Source organism: Anser brachyrhynchus (genome assembly GCF_964034855.1).
Source record: "Anser brachyrhynchus genome assembly, chromosome: 3".
Taxonomy (NCBI): domain Eukaryota; kingdom Metazoa; phylum Chordata; class Aves; order Anseriformes; family Anatidae; genus Anser; species Anser brachyrhynchus.
This window is the reverse complement of record NC_137696.1, coordinates 111643675-111665989: the sequence shown is the minus strand read 5'-3', so window position 1 is coordinate 111665989 and position 22315 is coordinate 111643675. Positions and strand designations below refer to the sequence as shown.

General features: G+C 36.8%; 1 long non-coding RNA gene across 2 annotated transcripts in view; it reads left to right on the top strand.

Annotated features, from left to right (window-relative positions):
- The window catches only part of LOC308193457, a 228476-nt gene extending 206667 nt beyond the window's left edge, over positions 1-21809 (top strand). For both annotated transcript variants that reach the window (XR_013949645.1, XR_013949646.1), the window contains exons 2-3: positions 18208-18353; positions 20094-21809. This is a non-coding gene — a long non-coding RNA (uncharacterized lncRNA). The remainder of the gene's footprint in view (positions 1-18207; positions 18354-20093) is intronic.
- The last annotated feature ends 506 nt before the right edge of the window (positions 21810-22315 follow it).

The window sequence follows — 22315 nt, the reverse complement described above, 5'->3', positions numbered from 1 at the left end:
TAGAGCTTAGCTTTACACCTGGAACAGTGCTATCATTCAGCAACAGCTCTTCTCTCCCATATCTGAGATTGGTTCTTTCTCAAAGCATACAAAAATGTCTTTTTCTCTGAGGTAAAGGAAATGATGCTTCAAGTAACTAGACTAAATTTTTCAAAGTTTAATATATTATTTATAAGGAAAAAGAGAGTTATTCAAAGCAGTGCAGAAACCAAGGCCATAAGCAGCCTGCTTGTTTTAGGTATGTAATTTCACCAGATAGGTGCTTAGCTCCAGCGCAACAAAAGAAAAAGCTGAGACTAATGATCTGAACTCCCTGTGCAATCGGTGCAGAAAATGAAGCTCTCCTGAACAATGCAGAGAATGCTAGGCTTTGGACTGCACAGTGAATCTAAGCTTCTCTGAAGTTAGTCAGTATTTCTGTTCTGTGTACTAGGAATCCTGTAGAGCCAAAGAACAGGAAACACCAAGTACAGGGATGTGCTAGAAGAGGAACTTGGCTTAGTGGGAACTTCCATTCATACACTATTCAGGACACTAAACCCACTGGGGAAGATAAGCACTCTCAGACAGAACATGAGGCTGCTGCAATGGACGTTCTGTGAAATTCAGCTAATACTCTTCCCCCTCTTCCACCTTTCTTCCTCAGTTTGTGTAGCTAACAAAACTACATCTGACATGGCCACCCCAACAGTGCTTACATACAAGGTAGGGCCCAGTTCCTCAGCCCTTTACAGTGACAAAACTGAAGCACAGCACAAGCAGTAGCTTTGCCCTTAATTTCCTAAGTTCATGTGAAGTCCCTGGGTTTCCACAGCCCTCCAACCTGTTCCTACATTTCAATGAGAATTTGGAGGAAATACACAGTTTTAGATTTAGTTATTCATGCTTCCAAGGCCATTTCAGGAATGGGAAAGATGAAGTAAGGTCCTCTGCATTTCATATGAGCCTATTTAACAGTCTATCTGTCATTGCTAAATTCATTGCACTTTGTCTGAAGATTCACTATATTTTGTATAATTTAGAAGTATGAAAATTGGATTCAAGTAGCAAGCATGCTTTCAGGCAAGAGCTTGCGGTGTGGACTGCAGATCACTTTAGAGCCCGTTACATGGCTCAGAAATTACCACTAAGCCCAGGATGTTCCCCCTGACATTACCATCATAAATCCATATACTATATTCCTATCTCAAGCCATAAATTTGGAATTCTTCCATTAGTACTTTTACATACAAAATAACATAAATAGCCTAGTTCCTAATATAAAATGACAACTTCTGTTCAGGCTATGAATTAAATTTCAAATTGAAATTGCAGATTGTATACATGCAGTTGACCTTGATTAAGTTTATAACAAGGTTTAGAAATCTTGGATTTTGATCAAATGTATCCTATAAGACTTTGATTTTATTCTGGTACACAATATCATCTGACTATTTCCCAGTTTTGAGTCACCCATACAACAGAATAGGAGTAGCACTTAATCTAAATACAAAGATGCTAAATTATTGAGAGATTTGATTTATAACCAAACTGTTGATTTATAATGTGGTGAAGGATCTGAGTCTGAATTTCATATCTGGATTCTTCTCTTATGTAGGGAAGTTGAAAACAATTAATATAATTCCTACAGGGACATTTTAAATATCAGTCTAGCTCTGAATTTTGTAGTGATATGAGTGGGTTTTTGTATGGAAGTGTTTTAACTGGGTGTTGGTTTCATCATGAGGAATGTACATGGCTACTTAGATAGGAGTCATATTGGTCTCAATGGGATCAACTTTATGCTTGGGGCAATACGAAACTGTGCTACCCCTGAATGAATGGTGAAGGGATCATGTGCCTCCCAGGAAAATCATTTCCTCAGGGAGATGCTCTGCCCTACAGGACTAGCCAAAGAGGTTAATCTAAGCCATCTCTATCACGCGCTTCTAGTGCTTTGCAGTGAATAAAAGACTTTAGCACTAGCCGGCAACATCGGATGGAGGCCATTTAATATCTCTCAGCTGCTTCACAGACAAGAATGAGCCTCACAAAATGTGGTCCATTGCATATGCATCTGCCTCTTTTATCAATAATTACATTATATACATCTAGGTTTCACAGATCTCTAGCACAAATGGGTAACTGGAACAAGATGAGGGCATTACCGTCCAAATAAATGATTCTTGTGGGGTAAAGTGTTATAAATGGCAGTCAGCATATTGCACCTGCAAGCAAAGAGCATATTACCTGCTGTCCAATGCCAGTAGTAATTGCAGGTTTGGTGAGAGATTGTGGAATTCAATGGACAGCACTCCTGTGAATGAATAAAATTTTGAGCTATAGAAATATAAGTGTGTTTACACTCTGATCTTGGAGTCTGTGCTATCCATTTGTTCAAGCAAAATTGGAAAAATAATCATCCTTTCATCAGGAAAATACTAGAGCTGTAAAAATTTCCATTGATTAATCCAGAAATTACCCAAGAACTTGAAGCATTTGTTCACCATAACCTGTAATTTTGCTGACGGGCTACAGCAAGGCTCTCAGAGCCAAAAGGGTTCAGCTGAGGTGACACAGTAAATGTAGAGACATGCTGCACTGAAGCTGCATAGAATTTCAACTCACATCGTTAGCTTCAAGGATAATAACTCTGAACTCCAGGGCAAACTTTTCTTATAGAGAACTAATGAGTTTTTGCAATACCTCGGAACATCGTGTACCTGCTCTTGAGCTCTGAGTTAAACAAGCGGGAGGGAAAGTATCTGTCATTGCTACTGTCTTCTTCCAGTTCTATGGTTCTATGCTACTTTATGGTAAGTCATTTTACCTCCAAATGTCTCTTCAGAATTATGGATGAAATAGTTCCTCTCCACAGATCTAAAAAAGAACAAATTGGTTGAGAAATTGTAAAGAATGTTTTATATGCTGTAGATTCCTACTAGTTCACTTTAAATCCATTATATTTGCAATAAGAATGGGAAAAAATAATAGAATGATTTACTATCAAACTACAGTTTTATCAGAATAAAAAATTTGAATAACAACATCCAACTTTTGGTAAAAAAGGATTAAATTATTTTATATTTAATTTGAATTTATCATTTTGTTGCTTTTCATTGTGAATTGCATATTGTAGCTAACTATTAAAGTCAGCCAGCTGCATTATAATTAAAACAAAGCACAGTGCATCATATCTAGTACACGGAAAGAGATTAATTTAAATTATGAAAACACAACATTTTGACAAAATGAAAGAAAACTGTGTTAGTAATTGAACAAAAATTAATTCCTCCTCTCTAGAAAACATCAAAATTTTGGTATTTTTTAAAAAGAAAACCTAATTACATATTTAATTACATATTCATGTACAATGTTAGGCTTTCAATACTAAACCAAACCCTATATAACCTGATCTGTAGTTTTCCAGCTTTGCTTGGGTGAAATTATACACTACACATTCCTGTTGCCACAGTTTTCAGTTGATATTTTTCACATACAGATTAAATGCACAGAGAAAGCTGCCTCATGACTACAGTACCCATGCAAGCAAGGCTTTCTTGCTTGCACTGATGTGTTTAGAGGGTGTTTTGCCTCCACAGGATGCTATCCTATGCCATTTAATCCAGGGATGTGGAGCTATTAACACTCCCCTGAAAGAGAATCTCTTTCTCCAGACCCACAACAATGTGAGACCTGTTTAAATCTCCCAGCTGTAGTTAATGATACACACCTCAGCACTGCAGTAAGTCACCACACCCTGTTTTTCAGGCCTCCTGCAGACCTCTGTTTCCCCTGCTGCAGGCAAGATCCACATCTCCTTCTGGCACACACCTGAGTACTGTAAAGCGCGGGCAGGATAAACAGAGACTGCACAAACTTCCAAAGCCTGTCCTTGGAGCACCTAATTCACTATAATCCATGACTTCCCCTTGAAAATCTCATCCCCTTGAAAATCTCATCCAGGCTGTTCTGAAGATAGGCCTAAGCACCCTGGACAACTATGTACAGTGCTGAAGTCATTTGCATCACACAATGATGCCTGGTGCCCATTCCTGTTGGCTCAGGGTGTCTTGTGTCCACATGGCCTCTCTGGATCAGACCAGACCTTTGACCAGATTCTTCTGTGCATCTCATGTTGCACCTCTGGATACAGCTCAGTAACCTAAACAGTCCCAAATTCCATTCCTTGACCTTGAGGGATGACCAAATCTTTAATTTTCAAAGCTTTTCTGCTATAAAATACTGTGAGATCATCCAGACTAGGTACTGGGAATTGAGCCTGAATAGCACTAGCTGGCCTAAATGAAATTGTGGAGGTGACTAATTCTACTACTTTAACAGTATAGATGATATCTGGACTTATCTCTGTGTTATTGACTTTACTAGCACAAAATTAAATCTGTAACCCTGAGACAGAACTACTAATTTGTTTTCTTATATTTAACTTCAAAATGCCTACAACAATGTGAGGGCTGTGTCACAACTAACCCGAGTGAGTTTTGTATACTTTTATATTTGTATATATGTGTGAAGTTGGCCACAGATATGTTGCGGTCCTGAAGGAATACTGATGGGCTGGAGGGGTCAAAATGTTTGAGGGAGCAAACCTGGTGTTTATGTGGTTTGGGCTACCCATCAGAAGCAACCTATGGACAAAAACATTGCTGAAACCACATGTATGTTTCATCACAGAGCTAATATTTCATTCACTGCACAAAGATAATCAGAGTGAAATAACTCACGCACAATGAGGGTCTTCATAGCCCAAACCTCTACCTAGGAGCAAAAGGAGAGGCAAATAGTTTTCCAGTACTCACCTTGGCACAGCTCACTCAGTGCAATTCCAGGCTAAATTAAAACAAAAAGTTTGAAAGAATCTGTGTCTTTGTCACAGTGGACAATGGGGATCTCCGTTTCCACTCAGAGCTTTAGAATGGTGACAGTGACATCACATTCATCCACACAGTGGTTTTTTGTGACCCTGTATGTATACTTTTGCCATTCTTCATAAAACCATTCCTAGATTACGCAAGTCCGGAGAAATGCTGATTAAGCTGTACAGTAAATCTGAGCCTGAAACACGGGTAATTAACCACTGCAGCAGCTGCCAATAACTGCAGGGCAAGAGCTTCTTTTAATTTTCCTTCAAAAGCTGAAGGAAGAAATGTTTGATTGTGAAGCTTCAGCCAACAACAGAAGAAAATAGGGTCTTGTCTTTGAAATAACAGAGAAAATTACCAGCACCTCCTTTGTGCAACAACAACTCTAAATCAGGATTCAAAATACAAAGAACAAATAAGCATGCTTTACATATATGTGTTAGAATAAGAAAAAATATTTTGAAGACAAGAAGTAAGAAGTCTTCAGTTGAGAGAAGACAGGGTTGGCTCTGAGGAGGAATTCCAACTTTGGTTTACGCAAAGGGCCACTGGGGGATCTTGAGAAAGTCACTTCTCGAAAAAGTGCCTTGGTTTCTCCATTATAGATTATTCTGACAGCCAACAAAAACAGTTACATAAAAGAATTATACAATATACATAAATATATATTATTCTCTTAGTGCCTCAGCTATATTATTCTCTAAGTGTATCTCCTGTTAAGTACAGTAACAGAGGAAGACAGCAAGATTTCTTCAGGATATGCTGTATTTGTGCCCGTAAGAGAGATGCTCTCAACAGATAAATCTTCCCTTTCTGCCTCCTTTCCTGCCACGACACCAAAATCAAGAGTTAATTAAAAATACATAATTAAATAAAAAATAAATATCTTGCAATGAGAGAAGGTGGTGAATCAACAAAAGGGGACAGAATTTTCAAAGGATCACAGAATCACAGAATTGTCGAGGTTGGAAGAGACCTCCAAGATCACCTAGTCCAACCTCTGATCTAACGCTAACAAGTCCTTCACTAAACCATATCACTAAGCTCAACATCTAAACGTCTCTTAAAGACCTCCAGGGATGGTGACTCAACCACTTCCCTGGGCAGCCCATTCCAATGCCTAACAACCCTTTCAGTAAAGAAGTTCCTTCTAATATCCAACTTAAACCTCCCCTGGTGCAACTTTAACCCATTCCCCCTCGTCCTGTCACCAGGCACGTGGGAGAATAGACCAATCCCCACCTCGCTACAGCCTCCTTTAAGGTTCCTGTAGAGTGCGATAAGGTTGCCCCTGAGCCTCCTCTTCTCCAGGCTGAACAATCCCAGCTCCCTCAGCCGCTCCTCACAAGACTTGTTCTCCAGACCCCTCACCAGCTTCGTTGCCCTTCTCTGGACTCTCTCGAGCACCTCCATGTCCTTCTTGTAGTGAGGGGCCCAAAACTGAACACAGTACTCGAGGTGCGGCCTCACCAGAGCCCAGTACAGGGGGACAATCACTTCCCTAGCCCTGCTGGCCACACTGCTTCTTATGCAAGCCAGGATGCTGTTGGCCTTCTTGGCCACCTGAGCACACTGCTGCCTCATATTCAGCCGACTATCAACCAGTACTCCCAGGTCCTTCTCTGCCAGGCAGCTTTACAACCACTCATCTCCCAGCCTGTAGCGCTGCTTGGGGTTGTTGCGCCCCAGGTGCAGGACCCGGCACTTGGCCTTGTTGAACTTCATACAGTTGGCCTCAGCCCATCGGTCCAGCCCATCCAAATCCTCCTGCAGAGCCTTCCTACCCTCGAGCAGATCGACACACGCACCTAACTTGGTGATGATATAGATATTATTAGTCCATCTAGCTTTTGCATATATAGAGAGAATTTTGTTTACCTTCTGGAATTCATAAAATGGCAATAAGTATTATTTGAGACTTTTGTAACACGGTCTCCAGATTTCTAGAAAGTCTGAAAGGCTTATCTGATCACCTTTATAGGGAAAACGTATGGGTGGAGACTGAAAGCAATGACAATACATTCTCTTTCCTTTGTTGAACGAATTTATGTGATAACTTCCTATATTGAATAGTTTGTAAAGAGAGATTTGACCTACAATCTCTTCTCATATAAAACAATAATTTTCAGTAACTTTTTCAGATTTCAGTAGTCCTTCCAATTTATAGTCTTAACTTCTCCATTTAAAATGTTGTATATTTACTGTATATATTATATATATATACATACATATAGAGAGTAAGGTAGAGTTTCGAGAGTGAAATACCCTACTCAGTATCAGATTTGTAACTGAGGCATATTGTAGAATACTAAACAGTTTCTTCTTATGCAAAATCCTCAGTTATAATTACATTCAGTTATGTTAAAAATGCATATACTGGGGGGCTGAGTAGATCATGACTCGCTCATGAAGGGACGTTAAGTTGTCACTTCATACTCAGTCCTGGTGGTTAAACAACTGAAAGATGTTAATTGTTCAATATCCCACATGAAATGAAATGCGTGGTCTCAGATCACTGGAGAAGTGTTTAACACTACAAGAACACCAACTCACTTGGCATCAACTGGAAACTTTATTGTCAGCCTCAGCATTTATGCAAATGCAAGAATGCATCACACTGACCGAACAACTATTAGGATGATGATGGCGTGTACACAAAGAGATCCTGAAGAAGCAATAAGCGGATAAGAATTAAATTGCTACTGTTTATTTTATATCTAGTTCATGAATTAATAAAAGGCTTAGTAGGGCTGGAAATCCACTATCTTTGGCTAAAGCTTAATTCACTTCAGAAGGAAAATCACATTTAGGAAAAAAAAAAAAAAAAAGAATTCAAAATGTTTAGGGAGATTCACCCCTGGGATTTGTCACAGAATTCAGAGATGAAAATTCCTTTGCATTGACAAGAGAGTTCACTTGAGAAGTCAGACCTTACAGATTGCATTTATCCTGTCTAACTTTAGCTATATAAAATGCTGTGAACCAGTTGTAAAGTAATTATTTATGATCCTTCTATAATCAACAGAAAAAAAGAAATAAACCACTCTTTCTAACCTTAACACATTTGTCTCTTTATCAGCTACAGAAAGAGCCTAAATGGTTATTTTCTGTAGGTTATAACTGAGTGTTGGACTAGCCACATAAGTTTCATTGGCTAATCTTAGCAGTAATTGATACCGTAATTTCTTTTCATGAAATGCCATTCTTCCTCAAATGGCCTTTGGTCACATTCCCTTTCATAGGATACTGGAATTGTCCTGGAGCAGTACCCACTGGACAACACTGAGCCTTATTGTGCCCATACCTGCAGTGACCCTGAGCATCTTGGTCACCGGACTATGAAAGGGAGAAAGACTGCTCCTATGGTACTGACAGGGGACATGTATGAAGCAGATCTGGGAGAAAAATCAGCTTTTCTATTTATCTAGATAGAAGGGAAAAGCTTGTAAGTTCTACTTTATGTGCGAACTGTGTATTTTCTATAGATTCTGTGAATAAAAATATTCAAAGTCCGCTTCAGATATCTACAGTCACATGACAATATCTTTAATTTTTTTAGTCATGGCACTTCCCCCTCCTAGGGTGAAATGAATTTGAGAGAGACTCTGGCCAATAGTGAATACACAGGAAAAAGTGGAAAAAAACAAGGCATGTATAAACTGCCCAACTCTCCATCTATCCTCAGCTCTAGCAGTGATCAGTTTAAATATTTCCTGAGCCAGACATTGCATCTGGGTTACTTATGGATTCATTCCCATGCATTTCTCTAAACCCTGTTTAAATTCATTTATATTTTTGGCATCCACAGCATCTTGTGGAAATGACCTCACAGTGTGGTTATGCAACAATATGGAAAAGCATTTCCTTCTGTTTATTTTAAACTTGCTACCTTATAACTTTATTGTGTGTGTGTGTCGTTCTGAGCTTCTGTACTGAAAGGAATCCTATAGGTCTTCCCAGTTCCCCATAATATTCATAAACTTGTGAAAATCTCACGTTCCTTTAAGTTACCCTTTCCAAACAGAAGAGGTGCATTCAGTTTAGTCTCCCTACACATGGAAAGAATTCTCCATCTCTATCAACCTCTTTGCCTCTTCTTTTTTTATTAATACTATATTAATACTATAGTTCTGTATTATTGGTAGTTTTGTTTTGTTTTGTTTTGTTTTGCAAAAACAGCTAATACATTTTTTGTCCTATTTTTACATAACACAACGCAAAAGCTTCATATGACTATGCTTGTCTTCAGCCAAAGCATTTACTGACTCTAAGACTGAATCCTCAGGAACTATATATGACGTAACATAAAATCAATTTCTTCATATTGCACGTTGATGCAGTTGTACCTTATTGAGGATTTAACCAATGGCTATCTTTTTAAGTTTCTTACATTGCCAGAATTGTCTGACAGTTTTATAGCTTGAGATAATCATTCTTCTCACACTCGTGGCATTTCAATATTTTCTGAAACTGCATTGCTTCAGCCAGTTTTGTTTAGGTGTTTAGGCATAAATACAGGAACAGCAACAGATGTTTATGCTAATATTTAACTTGTTTAAAATGCACACAGAATCTCTGGTCTATTTTTTTATTTTTTGTTTGTTTAGCCAAATCATCGCTTTTTACATCATTACTCTACCGAAGTCTTATATGTAGCCAATTTTGTCAGGAACATCAACTATCTCATCTACCTCTAGCACTTCGTGTGGCACCTGTCATATTTAAAAATGAATTAGTAGATTCAGGAAAAGGAAAAAAAAATATATATATATAGATTCAGGTTATTTTAAAATGGATATTTCTCCAGAAGGTATATTGCAATGAGCAAATATGTGTTGGCAAATGGTCTGATATGGTATTTGTATCATTTACCAGAAAGCTTCTGGTAACATAAACAAAAACTTGATCTAACACACACTCCAAAGTCTTAAGGCTGACCTCAGATGCCCTTTTTATCAACAGATGGGTCTATCTGACTCACACTTATTCTATGTACTTGAGAAGCATCATGCCTTAGCAAGCCTGAGACCCTGAGGAACTGTATAAACCAATCTGTGAGCTGGAATAAGTTTCTTTTTCTGTTTGTTGTAGATGAAAGTAGAAAGTTCATGTGTTTTCAGGGAATGTTGCTGACAGCATTTCAGGCAATGAAAAAGTGACAAGGAGTTCAGGAAACTTCTTTTTCAACATCTGATTTCTCAGGTTCTGAGTTCATAGGATGTGTCTCGTGCACCTTTTAGTGTCACTAAATATTTTTGTTAGTGATTTTTTTTCTCTTCTTTATGAGTTTAGTAAACGCCAGTGAGTAAATTGCCAGGTCAAGGAAGGGAGATTAAGTACCTTAATACTAGCTTTTTGGTAATTTTTGGATGCTAATATTTCTTGTATCAGAACTATGTATTCTGGCATAATTTCTCATGACGTGACCAAAAATAAATAAAATGTAATAGAAGAAAATATAAAAAAAAAAACACTTCCATGCAATTATGATGTTTTTATTCACAAGGTAAATTTATTTGAAGACGTTTTATTCTATCACCCTCAGTTGTGAGAAGAGATCTCAGTACAGGTATTCAGCCTAGATCATGTAACTCCTGCCTAATTGTCATTCTAGAGATCAGGAGTCTTGGTAGTTATCCTTGACTGCAGAATAAAAGTGTGGATTAGTAGCTAGAGATTTATTGTGAAAAGCATATTCAATCTGAGGCCATACGGATGATTTGTTAAGATTAAAACTTATTGCATTAGGTCTTGGGTTCTGTTCCTGAGGCAATCCATGACCTTTCCTTTAGCTTATTTATAAAATATGATAGCAGTTCATACTTGAATGTTCCTAGCTAAGAAGGCAAGCATGGATTTATTTAGTATAAGTGGCTAAGTGCATGAAAATAAAAGCCGAAGTCAGTAGATCTGACTAATATAAATCCATGGTCTCCTTTTTTGTAGCTCAAGGAGTTTTCCTCTCGTGAAGAAGTGAGTAGGTAGTACTGCCTTTCTTCTTTCCTGCTGCAGAGAATTAGGATTCCCTAATAAATATTGTATTGCTCTGTTGACAGCCCAATATCTTTACACACTCACATAGTGCTCTACAGCCTAGCCCAAATCAACTAAGCAAAAAAGCCATCTAAAAGCAGTTCTGTGTCTGCTATCCTCAGGAGGTACCACTCACTCAAGAGCCTTGGCTTTCCTATGTGGCTCAGACCTCTCAAGTCGCATAGCACATTTAAATAAGGAGGGAGTCCCCTCACCCTGAACAAGGCAGGATTGTTTTTCTGTCCTACACTGGTTTATGCATTTCTTTTCCTTCTGGAAAAAAATATCAAACCATAATATAGACAATCTTTATCTATATAAAAGTTATAGATGTCTGAGTCTTGAAGAACAGGTGAAGAGGATATGGATAAGGTAGAGATTCCAGAATTTTTCTTCCAAAATAGTGATACAAAATAAAATAAAATAATAAAAAATCTAATCTGTCACTTTTAAGTACCTTAACTTGTTCTTAAATGTCTAATGAAATAGTTCTCTTCAAATAGAAGCCTACTTTTTTTTTTTACTTTTTTTTTTACCTTTAATAAAGAAAAACAGACAGCTCAGGAGACAGATTCATTTTGCTTGTCTTTAAACAGTCTTTCTTGCATATATAAGTAATTCAGGGATTTCCCTTACAAGAATTTCTTCATTAGGCGTCCAAAGTTGTAGCTACAAGTTAGCAGAAAAATGCAATATATTGCATGCAAGTACAAAAGCTTGGGAGGGGAAGAGGGATTATTTTACTGTATTAACCTGCCATTTTGCAAAACAGGAGAGAAAGCAAATATTACTAAACTGTTAAGTCCTAGGGTTTTGTTTCTGTGTTATTCTTTCATTTGTTTATTTTAAGAAAAAGTAGGCTTATAACACCTGTTTAACTGAAAACATCTTCCATAACTTTACCTGTGGTATCTCAGGTATCTCCATCATGACAAATGGTACATCCAGTCCAAGGAGAGTCAAACAACAGAGGGTGGATTATCTTGTTTATTATAGACAGAATCACCCCCATCAGGACAGGGGAAATGAAGATGATATGCTTTAGGATGAGTTCATTTTGAGTGCATTATTTTTATCTGTTAACAAACAGAAACATTTTTTTCAATTATTTAAAATTTTCTTTTAATATTTTTTTCTTCATTCTCTTAGTAAATACAGGAATTTTGAAAGTTTACTTTTTATTTCAGAGCATCTTTGACCTTCCATAAAGCAAGTACAGATTAGACTTTAAATTATGTACAATGAAGGCAATACAGGCTAAGATTTTAATGTGTTTCTGAATCATTAATTGTGTTGATAACAATGAATCTAGTAGGCTACAAAATCTGCTTTCTTAAATGAAAGCTATGCTCATTGTGTCATGAAGCAAGTTCTATTTTTTGTTAAATGCGATTATATATTTATATAAATCCTGTTAGGATTTAAACCCGGAAGTTCAAAAGGTAGAGTGATTATAGACTACTTAATGATTCTAAACTTCAAGATTATTTTATTCTCTGTCATGAAGTTAAGACAGATGGATTGGATACAGAACAATTTTAGTAATAATAAATTGGCAGAAAGTAAGTCTGTTTACAGAATAGTTTTTAGATCTCCTTTCTGTTTCTGAAGAGATGGATTGACACTGTGACTTTCTGTGTGCGTGTTTTAGAAAAGCTGGACCTCAGGTCTTTTTGCCTTTTTCAGCTCTCAAAATATCTCTGCATCTTCACTTATTAAGGAATATTCATAGATATGAATTATGTCTAATCTGGCTGTTCTCATCACAGCTGAGAAGTGCATCTTGCTTAGCAATAATTTTACATTCTCTTTGTTTCAACTTGCCTACCTCTAGCTCCTGTTAGTGTCATTAGTTGTTGCTTTTTCCATCATGATAAACCTGAACAAGCCTTCTGAATCAGAACTTTATAAAGCATTCCCATATTTTAAAACTCTGGTTAATTAATTAAAATTCTTTTTCAGAGGGGAAACAAAATTGACCTTCTTGATCCTCTCTACATGGGACAGAAAGCTGGAGCCATCATTTGCTGGGTTGAAATTATCATTTAGAGCCTGAAAAAAATAGTCCTTCATAATCAGTGGAAAAGTTTTCATTCACTACAGAGGTTTTTGAATCAAGTATAAAATATGTATTTGAATGATAAATGTTTATAAGTTTGCTTTCAGACAGAGTAGATCTGCATCAGTTTCAATGAAATAGTTTGAACGAGTGTCTGTTAAACATCAACAGGGTTATATGTGAGCTGGTTAAGGCAGAATTTGTCCCTCGCTTGGTAAACCCTGCTCTTTCTTCACTTTCCAGTTTTCAAGAAGCACAATTAAATCCCCTCTGAACAGCTCCCTTCAACTTTGCTTAAACACAACTGCGTGCAGCTCCTATCAAGTCCATAAAGAGACTGCATCTGGCATACAAATAATCTACTGCTCCCTATTTTTCCCCATTGTGAGCTGCTTTTCAAAGAATAGTCTTTATCAGGTGCTCAGTTAAACCTTTGTTTCTCTTCAGCCTAACCTTGATCCAGCCAATGCAATGTTCCAGTGTTGAATTTGCAAAGAGAGGCTGCTTTTGTTTTCTGAAGGCAAGCTTTAGGCTGGGGGAAAATATTCTGAGGAGCCAATAAGAAAGATTAAGTTTAGAGTCTAAGGGTCCATTTAAATTAATGATTTATCTTCATTCACACTACAGCAAAGCAGATGCTCCTCACAGCAGTGTAGAAGTTAAAGATGGACATATTTTAGATGGCTGCTCTATTTTCTAAGCAGTGTTACTGCTACTGCATAACTAAAGGCAGTAGAGTAAAGGTAAAGCTGCAGACATAAATTTTCAGCAGCAGCTAGTCTTTCTCCACATTTTCCTCACAATCATAGGATTTTTTTCCTCTGAAAAATAGCAATATCATTCCCAGCATTGCAATAGGCTTGTAAATATTTTTGAAATCTCTCAAGTTTCATGGACTACTGCAGAGGTGTTCAGCAAGCTAAGGAAATCCTCAGAGAAAACAGGGTTACAAAGCTCCTAACTCTATGGACTTTGTTTTGATCTTGTAAATAATGTCAAAAGGGAACCAAAATGAAGACACAAATTGGTGACCCCAAAATTTTGTCACCTGAGCAAACATCATATTAAGCATTTTAACTATTTTTATTTGTTCACCTATTTGTGCAACTATTGATATTATTGGAAAAGGAGTATCCAATAAAAAAAAAAAAAAAAAAAAGAAATTGTGAATTCTGATTCACCTTGGACAAGCTAAACCAAACACAATATTTAATATTTAACACAATTTTCTCTGGTGGAAATAAATAAATAAATAAAACATATATACAATATTTTCTAGAATATGCTGATTTTTGTAGAAACTGCACTTTCTTGGAAAAATATTCTCTGGAAAATTCCAGGTGTTGTTGAGACCTGGACACAATGGCAAATTTCTTGCTGTAAGCAGTCTACAGAGAGCAACACCCACTAAAAGAGTGCTTTATTATTTCAGTCCTGTTCCCACAGCCCCTTTGAAACCACAGCCACCTGCAAACCCAGCAGAGTGAGCCCAAGTACAGACACTGTACCAGAAACCATAAAAGCAAGCACCTGTCCATCAGCCGTTATGTTTCACTGTTGCAGATCTGCAACAATCATGTACTTCAATCCTTTTTATCCCCCCAACAGGCTAATAGGCTATCCTTTTAAAATGAAAATTATGCTTACTAAAACCAGAATCTCTGTTTGAGGAGACTAAAGATGAAATCTTTAAAAAAAAAAAAAAAACAAAAAAAAAACGTAGGAGAGTTCTTCTTCAATGTAGGTACTATGTTCATCACAGAAACCAGGAGATGTTTCTGAAAAAAAAAAAAAAAAAAAGAAAAGAGTTTTTCATTCTAAAAGAGCAAAAGTGACATCTTTACAGGTAACAGACTCTGAACATGAAATGCGGTTGGCACTGAAGAACAGCAAAATTTGTTTCCAAAGGAGGATTTGTACATTTCATTTCACTTATACTGAATCTTTTCTGTGCATTTCATTAAATAAAAGTAGAAAAGGTTGCCACTTGCAGGCAAATCTATAAATGAAGTGAAATTAATAAAAATGTCATTCATTCATTGCTTAAGATTCATCTAACAAATAGATTTACCTTAACCTCTTTTATGACTCGTGAATAGACAGAACTTTGTCCCAGAATCAGTTCTACCAAAAAGAGCACTTCACTTACCCTTTGACTATTCACTATAATCTCTCAAAGGAATAGGGTCTCATTCAATGGCATGGTAAAATACCCTTTGCCTGGAGAAATCTGTTCCAGCTACAGAATAACCAAGCCCAATAAATTTGATTTTTTCCTATCAAGCTGATCAAAATAAAGCTTGCAGGTGACAAAATACATTTCAATAATGAATGTCCACAGGCTTCAAGATGATATGAAATTAGGATGTGGAAAAGCAAGAAAAGGGAGAAGTTTTGCTGAAGTAATTTATCTCCCACTGCTACTTTCATTTCTTACATAGCAAGTACAGTTGTGATTCTGATGTCTATGTGAAACTGATACCATCTATGACTCAAAAGCTCTAATGAATGACTCACCAATGCTGAGAATAGCTACCAAAGGGTCACTCTGGGACTGGAAGGTTCCTTTCAGGAAACAGAGAGTGTATCAGTTCCTGCCTCACAATAAAATGCTCTCAACTGCTAAAAGGAATTTAAAATACATATTTTTACATAAAATAAATGAAATATCACTATAAAATATTAACAGTACATGCACACAAAAACAAACATAAGAAAAATACAACAACAACAAAACAGTAAACTAGTAAACTTTTAACTAAACTGTTACAGAATTTCTAGAAAAATAAGAGCTGTGATTTTAGATTTTGCTTGTACAGATAATTTTATTTCACTAACAACAGTCTTAATTTAATTTAAACCTATTGTGAATTTTATCATTTATGTCCTACTACTCACTGAAATACTGTCTTTTACAGGAAGCAGAACAGCTTTGGGCTTCTGCACAGTTATTTATATAATTTATACATACATTAACGTGATTTTTAGCATAGCTCATCTAATCAAAATGTAGAGACAAGTGGATGCCAAAGGCTGTGAACTTGGAAATCAGTGAGGAAGAAGTTAAAATGCTTTGTGAAAAAGACAGTGACACACAGAATACAGACTGAATACATTTTCTCTGGAGACCCTCAGGATCAGATAACAGAGGAAACAAAGTTCTGAGTGTGGCAGATCCAGGGGTAAGCAGGAAAGACCAACTGCTGCAAGAAATTCAGTAAAGGGAAGGCACTGGGGAGAAGAGGTGTGACACATTAACTCTGGAAGACCTGGAGGTGAAACAAAAGAGAGGACTAAAAGGAAAAAAACACAATGAAGTCACAGGCATCTATTGCCTGGAGGCCACAGAAAAGACAAATGGGCAGGCTACATTAGATGAAATCTGGTGTGATATATTAGGCTATGCTTTGATTATAAGACAAAAGTGAGCATTGTACGTGGGTCTTTCTTGGTAAAGGTTTTTGGAATGTAAGGGATCTATCTGTGCTGGTTGGGACTGGAGGTCCCATGAAGCCATGAGAGTGAATGAGTAGGAGTCAAAGAGATTAACAATCACCTTAATGGAAGTTGACACCACAAAAGATTAGGCAGAAAAAATATATTATCTCACCACAGCATGGATATAGATTCTCTGAAATAGTAGATCTTTTCCATCTCAAACATACTGTGTAGGGCTTGGTATCTCTGTATTACTCAGAACTGATACCACATCTCTGATAGTTTCTTATTACAATTGCAGCTGTGCACCTAAAGCACCTTGCTGTAATACATAATAAAGAAAAGCCTTGGCTTTAGCCTTCAACAAATACTAATGTGTTCTTTCATTCATTGTAAGTCTGTGGCTGTACCAGGCTGTGATCTCTGATCTCTGACGGTAAGCAAGCTACTCTGAGTAGAAGGTCTGAAAAGACAATGACAGTGTAATAGAATTTTATGATTACATTTTGAACATTTCCACTGTGAGCAGAAGGCTCCTGACTCAGATATTTTCATCTTCTGTTCAAAGAACTATAAAAAATAATAAGAATAAATCAACAAGTTTGGGTAGAAATAACTCAATATCTGTGCTATATTTCCTTATGTTTTAATTTTTGCTTGAATTTAATTTGCTGAAACACAGTAAAAATAATTTGGTAGTTCTGAAAAGGAGACCAACATTACCTCAAACTAAGCGGATGGTCATCCTGTATTGCTGGAAATGGGTTTTTGCTCCCTGTGTATCAGTGATAAGAATGAACGAATGAACCAAGAAAGACAGCTTGAAGGAATGTGGGAGACGGAGGAAAATTCTGCATAAGAGACCATTCTAAGACATAATAGCTTCTCAATCAATGTAGAAGAGGACTGGGCATTAGGAAATCTGTGCAAAGCTTGTAATCATGTGCCCACATTGAAACAGAACCACAGCACACCTAGAAATGCCTGGGCCTTGTGTGCCTTTCTTTAAAAGAGACTAGTGTTTTGTCTATTAAACCTGACAGTGCCTGTTTATCAGGAAAGCTGCAATAACCTTTCATTTACTTCATCACAGACCTCATTCTTCAAATGCATTCACTAGCATTTGTAAAGCACTTTGGAAGCCTTGCCTGGCTGGCACAATATAAGCTCAAAGTGTTATTAAATCATTGAGCATAAAATGTCCTTTACCTCATTATATTTTACAGTGGTAACTTTTTATTATCATCTGATGGCAGTAAAACATGACACAGCCCATCTACCATGCTGGGGAAAGGTCTTGACTGAAGTTGATTAGAGTTTTGTCTGAATGATAAGTGAATAAAAAATGAGTTAAGGACTTCAGAATTTGGTTTCTTAATAATGTATTAGGAAAAGAACATATATATGAAAAACAAAAATGGCATACCTCTAATATAAAGGTTACTAATGCTTTAGGTTTGACTGACTCTTTTTAATGGGGATACTAACTCTCCTAAATTTGAAATAATGCTGCCATTTTTTCATGTGTTTATTGCTATTACTAACTACAATTTGAGCATTTTCTATACACCTCCCTCATGCTGTCTTTTTTATGACACAACCATTATTATACTTATTTTAACAATATAGTGATTGTCTTTTGCAATGAGGATGATGAGTATTATTGGCCCAGTGAATTGAAAATAAGTGAAAGAGTGATGAAAGGATTCTGCAAAGAATAGGTCTTCTTCATGAGAGTGAGAACATCTCCTTGTACTTTTCACCATTTTTGTCACTAAGCTTTCAAGAATTAATCTATTAATTTCTCATGTGAAGCAATAGCTCTGGTGGACTTAAGGAACAGAGCAAATATTGAAAGAACAATGAGAAGAGAACTCCATGATATAACTATCACATGCTGAGTAGGAAATCAGTGACCTGGGCATCTCTTCCAAACCTCAACAAATTGTGAATGCAAGAAGGTAAGATAAAGAGGTTCCCTCCTACACTCTACATTTCCTCTTTTGTTAGCAGTTCTTTCTTTCTTCTTTCTTTCTTTCTTTCTTTCTTTCTTTCTTTCTTTCTTTCTTTCTTTCTTTCTTTCTTTCTTTCTTTCTTTCTTTCTTTCTTTCTTTCTTTCTTTCTTTCTTTCTTTCTTCTTCTTTCTTTCTCTTCTTTCTTATTCTTTTCTTTTCTTTCTTTCTTTCTCTTCTTCTTTCTTTCTTTCTTTCTTTCTTCTTTCTTTTTCTTCCTTTCTTTCTTCCTTTCTTTTTCTTTCTTTCTTTCTTTCTTTCTTTCTTTCTTTCTTTCTTTCCTTTCTTCCTTTCTTTCCTTTCTTCCTTTCTTTCCTTCTTCCTTTCTTCCTTTCTTCCTTTCTTCCTTTCTTCCTTTCTCCTTTCTTCCTTTCTTCCTTTCTTCCTTTCTTCCTTTCTCCTTTCTTTCTTCTTTCTTCCTTTCTTTTTCTTTTTCTTCTTTCTTCCTTCTTTTCTTTCTTTCTTTCTTTCTTTCTTTCTTTCTTCTTCTTTCTTTCTTTCTTTCTTTCTTTCTTTCTTTCTTTCTTTTCTTTTCTCTTTCTTTCCTTCCTTCCTTCCTTCCTTCCTTCCTTCCTTCCTTCCTTCCTTCCTTCCTTCCTTCCTTCCTTCCTTCCTTCTTCTTTTTCTTTCTTTCTTTTCCAACCTTGATATAAGTAAATTTTCCTTACTCTGTGTTAATGTCATATCATTTATTTCCTTCTCAGCCTTTTGTTCCCACATCACTCTATTATGAGGCCCAAAGACTTCCCTAAATTCTCCCCATGCTCCTGAGGGTTTTTTCTAACTATGTCAGTTTCTCCAAAGTCCTGCTTAATGCCTTTATAGCATCCATCACTGCTTTCTCTGTAAAAGAATTATATGACTTAGATACTTAGTGTACCAACTCAATTAAATTTAAAAATTCTTTATGCAATACATTGCCTTTTGGCCTCACTTCTCACCAGTAATTATTAATTTTATAAACCCCTCATAGAAATACTGTATTTGGAGGGGAAAAAAAAGAGAGAGAGAGAATAAGAAAGAATAAGAAAGAGAAAGAAAGAAAGAAAGAAAGAAAGAAAGAAAGAAAGAAAGAAAGAAAGAAAGAAAGAAAGAAAGAAAGAAAGAAAGAAAGAAAGAAAGAAAGAAAGAAAGAAAGAAAGAAAAGAAAATTAGTAACCAGCATCACCACAGCCAACCGTTCTCACTGAAAATTCAAACCACATAGAAATCCCCTATGCAGAGCAAAGAAAACAAAAAAGGCCACTTGAAGTAGACAGAGAGAAGTCAGTGCAGGGGTGGGAGAAACTGCTGCAGAAGAGGACACAATGAAAGTGTATGAAGATGCTTCATGTTGCAGAGAAGGCTGAAGGGAGCTGCAGAGTACTACCTGAGGACAGGAGATTCTTGCTTTTGGTCTTTTCCAGAGGTCAGAGTTACAGCAGCTTAAACAGTGTGCGTGTGGCAGGCACTGCACAAACAGCCCTATCCAAGACCAGGCACACTGTTCCTTTAACCAAGGGCCCCTGGTGTCAGCCCAGCAATCAAATGCTGTAGTACATGAGGATAAGCACCCATGCTGGCTGAACAGCAGTATTAATCGTGGGGCTCCCAAACTGCACTATGAGACAAGCTCGCCTTCTGTTTCAAAATGATGTTTGTGACAACAAATCTGTTAAACTCCTCCGCTGACATGTTTTACTTTCCCAGGATGAGAACACTGTGAAGGTTGCTTGTTGGCTCAGCTTCAATTCCCATGACAGACTTCAGGCAGTGACCGAACCTACCTCTTGCTTTACAGGAAACAGCTTGGAGATTCAAACTAGCTTCATCTACAGGAACTTAATGATAAATTGACCAGTGATACATAAGAAAAGAATCTGTCTTTTGTATTTATGAGAGACTATTCACCTCCAAGCCAGGGCTGAAGAGACATGCATCCTTTAGGGAAGGAAGTTTTATTTACAAACTAGAAACCTGCTTCCAAGGAAAATGGACTTGCTCTGGAAGATACAGAGTTTTACTGATTGTATTTCTTCCAGGGACACCTTACAGCCAGAACCAGAGAAAGATGGCTCAGGTCGCTGGTAATAGATAACAAAGCTTTTCATGGTACAGCCATTTTTGAATACAGTAAGGGCATAAAAGGAGACATTTATAAAATGGTGTCTTGCTGATGAACTGTACTGGACTTTTCTTACTGAGTTACCTGAGTCCCCAAGTAACTTCTTCATAAATACAAACACATTTGTTGCTAATGGGCAGCCTTCACAACTCACCAAGAAAACAGAAAAGTTAACTGGGTGAAGAGACAAAACAATCTTGCACAATCTAATGTCAAGGTCAAAGGAGGGAATTCTACAATATTCACACTGTGCCTATTCACACAATAAAGGGTGAATTGCATTAGTCAGATAAATCAATAATGCACTTGTGACCAGCAGCAGATTTAACAACTTCATTCCCCCTCAACCTGAAAGACCTCCTGGCTGTTCTTGTGAAAATCTAGACCAAAAGAATTATTTATTCTCTGGACTGACCAGAGCTTAACGACATCCAGCCTGTGAGAGCAGAGGAGGCACACATCCTCCTGCAGATGAAAACAGCAGACCTGCAAGAAGATGGAAGAAAGGAACAGAATTTGTACAGAAAAATTCCCCTGCTCTACTCTACACTGCCAAGTGCACTCACTTCTTTGTCTCTGAAATCTTAGTCTGTCCTCTCCCACCTTCCAATCCCAGGGCAACAGTAATTCAAGTAATGAGGGATGGAAAAAAATGCCTAAATCCATCTTTCTTCTTCTTCTTTTTTTTTTTTTTTTTCTTATTTTTTTTTCTCTGTTTACGAAGCTGAGAGTAAGCACATCCCCAGATCCAGCTGCTCAATGGCAATGCAGGAACTACACATTATTAATACGATGGAGTCAGAGTGCATTACATTGAACAATTTACTGTTTTATTTCTATGAAAAAATAAATTGATTGAATTTGCATGGCTTCAGTCTTTTCATGCGTTTTGTTGTGGTTGTTTTAGGCATTAATTGATAAGGACATGAAGACAATCTTCTCCAATATCTGATTTCCAGCACAAAATCATACTTTCATGCATCAGCACATAACAGCTCAATTGCTGTCCAGTTTCCCAGTATTAATCTATTGACAGAGACATACCACTGCCAGACCATGCTTCAGCACTCTGGAACCCCCTGTTCAAAGATGCTTAGGCTGACAGCTTATATTTCAGGCTCATCTCCCTGCTGTATGGCACGGGATGGTTAAGATGAGGGTAGTTACTGAACAGCTTAGTAGTCTAGTGTTGGTTAAACTTTTCTGTTATATAACATTAATCCTTTTTGTACATCTGCTATGCTGTTCCCATGGGAGTAAAGCAGGGCAGACACCAGATTTTCTATTTCATGGGAAATAGAATGATTTCCTTTTTTTTTTTTTTTTCTTTTTCTCCCATCAAAAAGAACTAAAGCAAAAACAAAGGGAAAAAATAAAGCAATTTAAAAGACACTGAAATCACTTTAACTGTTTTGACTAAAAAAAAAAAAAAAAGTTGACATTTCACTTGGTTTTCAGTTTTTTTAAATATTAAGAATACTTTGGAAGGAAAAAATAATTTGATTTTCAAGAAACATTTCATATTAGACATAATAAATATTCACTTCCAGGTATGTCAAAACAGGATAGTTTTTCTTTGGCCCCTAAAGCACTTTCTTTTAATGTGGCAGTTGAAAAGAAATATCTTAGAAGAAATTTCAGACAGAAATTAATTCCTGATTTTATACTGAGAAAGATTTATAACAAAACTCAACACAGTAATAAAAAGGGAAAAAAAATCTTATTTGGGTTCTAAAGTTACTCTATTTATCTGTGATTTTTTTGCAGGTAGCACCTATATGGGGCAGTGAAAGATCTCATACCTGCA